Below are 7,969 nucleotides of genomic sequence, written 5' to 3'. Positions count from 1 at the left end.
GAAACAATCCATAGACACGGAGCATTAGCTCATCGCAAGGTGAATACAGGCACTCACATACACACACTGGCGTCATATTAGTGTCACCAAATCTGCATATCTTTGGAAGGAAACCAGAACACACTGTTGAAACCCAGCAGGAAAAACATGCAAACTCCAGGCAGGGAATATCAGTTACGTGACTCCCTTTGACACAGTAGCGCTACCGCTCCGCCACCGTGTCACCCCATGTGTGTAATTATTAACAGAATTCATTATTTAAATGAAATTAACAATTTATCTGTAAAATGTAACATACATACTTTAAGTGATATCAAGTATAAATCTAAGGATTCTAAATGTGCAGAGAGTTGGACTATCATACATGTAATGTGTTCGGTGTGGCGATCTGTTGTAGTCAGGTCAAGAGGAAGCCACAGGAAAAAAAAAGACGGAACAAAAGATGGTATGTGAGATTTTTAAAATGTATCGTGTCATTATGATCGGGAATATGCGACGCTTGAATATAAAAACACCACGAATAAATCTGTATGTCGGCATTTTGCTTCACCACATCGAACCATTCCTCAAACATCGAAGCGTGCACATCGATCCCGTAGGATCCGCATAGCAGCTTTCTGTCACATGTAGATCGTAACCAGAGACTCTGATGTCACATTCCAACTTTTATCACACTGCGCCCCTCCGACGTTTTGTTGGTACTGCAACTCCTGCATGCGTCACGTTAATCTCTGAGGGCCTGCTCAGAGGATGTGACAAATGAACGCTGGAAACACGTGGCAGCCATGATGCGTGCGCATACGCATTCTGAGCATGAAGTTTAAACAAGTCCTTGGATGTTTTGCTGCTGCTCGCTGGATGTCATTGTTCTCTCTCCAGTCCCTATAATCCCCAGAAACTGTACTGCATACAAATGTGAGGAAGGCACATCTGACACCAACAATCAAACCCCAGTTATGCTAACTTAGATCCCATGTCTTGCCCATTCTAATGTTTGGTCAAATAACAACTAGACTTCTTGACCATCTCCGCATGCTCCACAGAGTGTGACGTGTTTCTGCCGTGACATCTTTCTATCCTAGCTTAAATTGTGCACGATATGCAAAGGCTGTGCTCACACACTGAACTACTGTGGATTTACACTACAAAGCATCTCCGTTTGAAGATTTGTATTGTGGACGAATTGCCAATGATCAGTCACGAAACGGTAAGATTTGGCTTAGAAGCAACTTCCTTGCAGTGTAAACTAATAGGAGAGCTCCATTAGTCCACTATTCAGAGAACCTTTTTAAACACAGTGATCAAAGCATTGAGTAGTGATTTCACCTGAACTCTCTGTGTTAACCCACAACATGTCTGTGCTATGTCGCCGCAACACTCCACTCATTCACAATGCAAATCCCATCCTCGTCACCAAGTGAATTGCTAAGAACTCGCACCTCATAGCATCTCGGTTTAAAGATTTGCACTTTGGTGAACTGCTGGTGGTCAGTTGCGAACCTGCAACATGTAGCTCAGAAATGTGAGCTACAAGGAGAACTCCATTAGTATGCCATTTCTAAATACTACGAGTGGAGTGTGCCCTGGTGGTATCAGCTGAACTCGTTCTCTGTTGGCATCCACCTTTTCTGCGTGACATCACCACTATACTATGATAGTTTTCAAAGATACCATTTGTGACATCCTACCTTTCTCCTTCTTTGTGTTCACTGAACGATCAGGGTTATTGAAGAAATGCAAGGCAGCTGATGATTGCCACTTGCTCTACCAAAATGCACCTAAGGATTGACTCAAATTTATGTTATTTTTTGTGGTTATTAAAAGCAACCAAATTCATTAAGAGTACATCACATTACTCCAAATACAAAAACAGACCCACTGGCAGCTGACACTCTGGGGGGCTTTCACGTGAAATTTCTCATTGGAGAGCTTGTATTACCCATCAGTCTTACACCAGTTGAATAGAGCAAAAGTGGCTGCTCAACCAACGAACGTCCATCCATTCACCCGTGCCCAGAACCTGCTTAGTCCTATTTGCAGGGTCACGTATCACTGAAAGCTTTAATAGTGTTTGACTTTTTAGAGATAAAAGAAACAAATAGCCGAACTGTGTGTCACAACACAACTGGAAATAAGTGCCATGAAATGAATGGTGTGTTGAAACATTGCATTACAATGAAATGACAAGATTTAACTAAGAAAGTGATAAATATCAAATATTTATTAAATAACTAAAACAAAATGTTTATTTCAAGCAACCAAACTAGCACACCAATAAATTATAAACATAAATATCTATTAATCAGCAACTGCTATTTCAGTGTGTTATATTATTAACACATTAAATTGCAAATCTTAGTGTCTCTGCTCTGCTCAGCGTCCCACCACCTAACTAGCATAATGGGCTCAGGCTAGGATTAAAAGGCTTTTCTAGTTATCTGAATGTAAGGCTCAACTTGATGCTGATGTTCTGAACTTTGAAATACTTAAATATATGAGTTTGAGTGAAAGCTGCTACAGTTATTACTTGTCCATTGGGATCAACAATAAGCTCAGCCCTTCTAATGGCCTCTCTGTCCTCATGTCAGTAGTACTTTGCAGTTATGTCCTGATTTTTATTCTCTTGAACATATTACTAAACAATTTTAGAAATCTTACATTTCAATCGTAACACATTAAAAAATCAAAAAGTTTCACACTCTTTCAGATCAGTCATTCTAATGCATTAATAACAGATAAATTAACCTGGCAAATAGGCGCACAAGATTTCTGCAGCACAACCTGTGCCCTTTCCCTACAGCCAGCAGTCTGATCTTCCTCTTCATTCATGAGATTTCTTTTCAGCTCCAGCAATTTTCTTACTGTGCGGCTTTGGCAGACAAATTCACACACCAGTTCATGTAGCATCTGCCAAAAAGATTAAAACCAGCAACATTAACACAGAGAATCTCAAAGCAGCAGGCATACCAAGTCACACTTTCTGATATCCTGTCTGCTTCAGCACAAATATTTACATCTGCAAGGAGGACCCTGTTACAAATATCAAAATAAAAGTGGTCACCAAACCATTGATAAAAAAAACACTATAGAGTCTGATTACAGAAATGAAAAAGCAAATACAGTGAACTGAAAATAAAGAGCATGAGAGTAAAAATGAAGCCCGGGTAAAAATAGACTTTATAGATAATATAAAGGGTTACCAAATTTTGACCACAAATGTATTTTAAATTCCTCTCTTTGTTGCAGAAGCAAATGCCGAGTCAATTCCAGTCTGCTCCAGTTCTATCAGGATCCTTAATACTGAAAAAAACAGCTGTAATTCTGAATGCCCTTGCCCCAAAACCTTTTTTTTTTTTGCTATCTTTGACAATGTACACTTCTCAGCCTCAGGAAGGAAGAATTTCCCTACAAGGTTTTTTTTTTGGGAGTTTTTCCTTGTCTTCTCAGAGAGTCAAGGCTGGGGGGCTGTCAAAAGGCAGGGCCTGTTAAAGCCCATTGCGGCACTTCCTGTGTGATTTTGGGCTATACAAAAATAACCTGTATTGTATTGTATTGTATAAGGTGGGTGTCATTTCATGATCATCAGCCATAATGAACAAAGAATTTAAAGTGCTGAGCCTTGGAGAGTCAAACATCTCTCTTGTTTATTCAAAGGAATATAACTTGTCTCATACTAAACCGGGTTTTTCCCTGGTTAGGACCCCAGTTCCTTTTATAACTTAGTAACTTTTTTCAGTGGCGTAGTAGGCAAGATTTTTAGAAAAAATCCGTACTCCAAGACACTTGCTAACATGTAATCCATAAAGACATTATCCAAATAGCTGTAGCAACTACAGTTCCAGATAGAAAACCAGCAGACGATGATTGAAGAGAATCTGCATTGAATGTTAGATCCTAAGATACATATGTTAACACAGATCCACAGATACTAACATCACTTTGGTATAAAAACAACTTTCTCTGAGCAAACCATCTCCAGTTACTACTGGCCAAGATAGGAGGGTGCAAATATCCTCATCCCTTTTCTAACAGAAGTCCCGAGTGACTTTCTGCATTCACAGGATGGCTTCATTATTCACACCAACGGTTCTCAAACTGTGGGGCGAAGGGGGGAAGTAACAAAAAAGGGGGTGCGAATGTTGCCATATTTGGCGTAATTTCGCTATTCATAGGGAAATTTTAAACTTGCAGCGGTGTATCGACAGCAAAAAAAATAGGAATACATTTTATTAGGGTTTCAAAAAAACGTTAGGGGGCGCGATTAAAACTGTTATGAAAACTTGGGTTGCAAATACTTAAAAGTTGAAAAACACTGATTTACACAATATACTGTTTATCATTCATTATGTTTCATATCTGTGTGTGTGAGTGTGTGAATGCCGAGGCAAGGCTGGGTGTATTCATGGCTGTCATAATGCATGGGTATGCTGGGCAGTTGCCCGGGGGCTCCACGAGCATAGGGGCCCCATGCTAATCTATGTCTGTTGTGACTTGCTGTCAGTAAATAAATACTATACTAAACTATAAATGTTTGTTATTGTGTTACAAGTGGACATTGGTATTTGCCTCTGATTTAGTATCATGGTCACCCCTGTAACGTCACGTGCCTGTATGTGTACGGATCTCACACACTACATACGTAAAAGGGTACAGTGAAACCTTGGATTGCGAGTAACTTGGTTTGTGAGTGTTTTGCAACACGAGCTAAAATTTTTAATACATTTTAACTTGATAAACAAGCGAGGTCTTTGTTCACCAAGTGTCACATGGGGATTGTGGGTAATCGTCTCCCATGCTCGTTCTCAGTCAGCATGCCTCACTCATTTAGACAACAACTGTATGAGTGTATACTGTTTACTATAGCATGGTGACCACGTGTGTGTGTTGTAACGTACGAGCCCCTGTCATGCACCCCAAAACACGAGGCTGAGTCTCACTCAGTACTTTAACAAAACCAGCAAAACCAACAGGAACAACATGGTTATTTATTGTAGCGGGATCCACAGCTCTCCTGTACAGAGACACAGCAATCAGGCAGGGTCGTGACCAGGTTAGTGGCCAAGTAATACGGTGCTCTTGCATTTATAATGTTCCTTGCATCACCAATCATGGCAGGCGCTTATAGCTTGACCACGATCTTTTCTGATTCTCTTTTGTCGTGAACTGCTACAGTACTGGGAGTCTGTGGTTGCTTGCTTTGGGACAATAGCGTGTTGCCCCTTTGGGGGGGGATGGGGGGGGAGGTAGAGGTGGGTGGGTGTGGCTAGAAACCTTACAGTGCGTAAAGCATTTTTTTTTTATTTTGTGTCCAACTGTAGTGACTCTTCAGGCAAAAGCAGCTGTCATTGGATAGGTTTCCTTCTTAAAGTCGCGAAAAACAAAAAGATTCCAGCGAGCCGACAGCAGGGATTCTGTTAGTTAGAGTGAAGATTTTGTATTAATCATTTTTATATAAATATTTGTGGGTTGTGTAACGAATTATGTGAGTTTCCATTATTTCTTATGGGGAAATTCACTTTGATATACGACTGCTTTGGATTACAAGCACGTTTCCGGAACGAATTATGCTCGCAAACCGAGGTTCCACTGTATATGGTAACGTTAATTCAACTCAATTCCCTGCAAAGAAATGTCGCAAATGTTTGTGTTGAACACTTAATTAATAATAAATGATTCATAGTAATTTCATACTGGAATGGTTTACCAATTGAGTATCGTTTATATGTTGAATTTTTTGTGTTTTTCAAAGCTCGTGTTATATTGTTCAGACGTTTGTGTTGATTAATCCTGGCTGTACAGCATGTTTTTTAATGTTTAAACACTGATTTTGTTGGAAGTAACAACTGTTTAAATGTATCGACCATTTACATTTTTATTCCTGTGAGTGGTTGTGTAGGTAGGAACCCCATTGCACTGCTTTGCCCGGGGGCCTATAATGCTGTTAAGACAGCCCTGGTTGTATTCAAAGTGTCCCCAAATTAAAATAAATAAATGACCATTTTAGGACAGTGAGAGTCTGAGCTCCTCACAGCTGGTACAAGTTTAGCAACCTAGAAGAGACAACGCCTCCAGTACTGGGCAGTGTGGAAAGGGGTAACATACCATTTGAGCAGGTGGCATTAACCAAATGTTTATTAGCCTCTACCGTCTAGAACACAGTTGAAGACCAAGGTGTGTCAGCCAACTTTAGTTGTAGCAGCACCAAGTGAAGAACATCAACTCCTGGCAGACCCTTCTGCGGCCCTGATTGGACGTCTAAGGAGAGCGCAGGGGCTGCTGGGAGACAAGATCGGCCAAGCAGAAGCTTTGAAAAGGGAAGCCGTCTAGTCACTAACAGAGGTTTACAAGTATGGAGTTTGTGTCTGTTTTGCCGTCAGTATCGTCTACCTTTGGAGTGTCGCTTTGTCCTGGATCACCACGCCTGTACGAATGTATGGACTACTTTGTGTCTGCCTGTCACGTGAATACTGTGTAGGACTGGTTTTCGTTCTTCATCGGTGGAAGTGCTCCTAATCTCATCACCCAACAGGACTACCAAGAGGACCATTTTACATTACTTAAAGTAAGCTAGCTGTTCTCAGGATTATCTCTTCTGCTTACTTCCACATCATCAGTTGCCATTTTATATGGACAATGTTTTTGGACTTTTCCTGGTTTGGTTATATGTGTGAACGCCGGCAGGGGACTGAGGGAGGGATTATCATGTTTGTTGTGTAGTGGATTATATCCTGCTCTTTTTGTTCTCCAACATGCAGGGAAAATTTGGGGGTTGGTGGCTGGATTGGCACTCCAACCACTGTAAAAAAAACCTCACACCATTCCATTCGAACTTTTGTGGTGCTGAGGTGTCACTTGTTGCACGACTGCTCTCAGGTCCTAATTTGGGACCCAGAGGTGGTTTGAGGTGTTGTAGGTGCGTCAACGTGCTGTATTAGTGTATGCTCCCAACCTTTTATTTTTTTGTTTAATACCATTCATGTTGATTACTGTTTAATCCATTGGTTGCTGTGTCTCTGTGTGTAAATGGTGCGAGTCTGGCCAAGGCTGGGTGCATTCCACCAAAAAAAAAAAATCAGTAAATCACCGTCCTTGCAGTGGGACATCCACATGACATCCTTGTCAGGGACATTGGGGACCATTTGAGGATCATGCAAGCCAAAGCTAAGGAGTTCCACGTGGAGTACTGAGAAGTTGTAGGCTGTGCAGGGATCACAAATAATGAGTGTTTACTTAGCGTCTATACTGAGTAAGTGTATTAAGCTAGGGGTGCAAGGATAGGCCAGTCCAAAGCGAATTGAGCATGTTCCACTAACCCAGATATAATATAATGACTTGTAAGAACAGGATATTTTGCCACCTTTCTCAGACATTACTTTTTCACATGGGTGGAGCACTATGAGCAAGTGAACTGTGCAGGCTAACAAAGTACATCACACTTGGAAACTTAGCAAATAACCTTGATGTTCAAAAGTTCAATGCCTTAGCCACTAACCCAACCACACTGCCTTCGTCAAATTATTTTTCCTGTGTGGGGAGAAAAAAAAGAAGGTAAAAACCTCTATACTTTGGTTATAGAAGCCAGCAGGTCTTTCAAGTCGTAGTTAAACGTTACCATTAAATAAGAAGAGCGAGATATGAAATTACATATGAAGAAAACATTAACCGCATAACAATGAAAGAGCAAGTCATTCATTTTTGTAAGTCATTTGGTTCAACGGATAGTAGCAAAGAGTCAAATCCTATCCCACAGCATCAGGCGCAAGTCCAAGATAAAGTCCGGATGGAATGTTAGCTCTTCTTATAATAACAGAGACAAATCATTTTATATGAGTTTATTAGCCAATAATAACTACTGCTCCCATTGCCACTATTAGTGTGTTATTAAGATTGCTTTGATTAAGATATACTACAATATCAAGCTTCTGCCTCTCAGGAATAAATGTAAAAAGTATAAGCAGGTCACAGGCTT

At 40.6% G+C, this 7,969-nt stretch overlaps 1 protein-coding gene across 2 annotated transcripts in view; it reads right to left on the bottom strand.

Annotated features, from left to right (window-relative positions):
- Window positions 1-2,203: 2,203 nt before the first annotated feature.
- LOC120536697 (tyrosine-protein phosphatase non-receptor type substrate 1-like) overlaps window positions 2,204-7,969 on the bottom strand; it is a 24,941-nt gene continuing 19,175 nt past the window's right edge. For both annotated transcript variants that reach the window (XM_039765143.1, XM_039765144.1), the window contains exon 7: window positions 2,204-2,907. The gene's annotated coding sequence lies outside the window, so the exon portion shown is untranslated. The remainder of the gene's footprint in view (window positions 2,908-7,969) is intronic.

This window comes from Polypterus senegalus, chromosome 10, assembly GCF_016835505.1.
Source record: "Polypterus senegalus isolate Bchr_013 chromosome 10, ASM1683550v1, whole genome shotgun sequence".
Taxonomy (NCBI): domain Eukaryota; kingdom Metazoa; phylum Chordata; class Cladistia; order Polypteriformes; family Polypteridae; genus Polypterus; species Polypterus senegalus.
The sequence above is the reverse complement of the archived record's forward strand: the minus strand, read 5'-3'. Positions and strand labels throughout refer to the sequence as shown.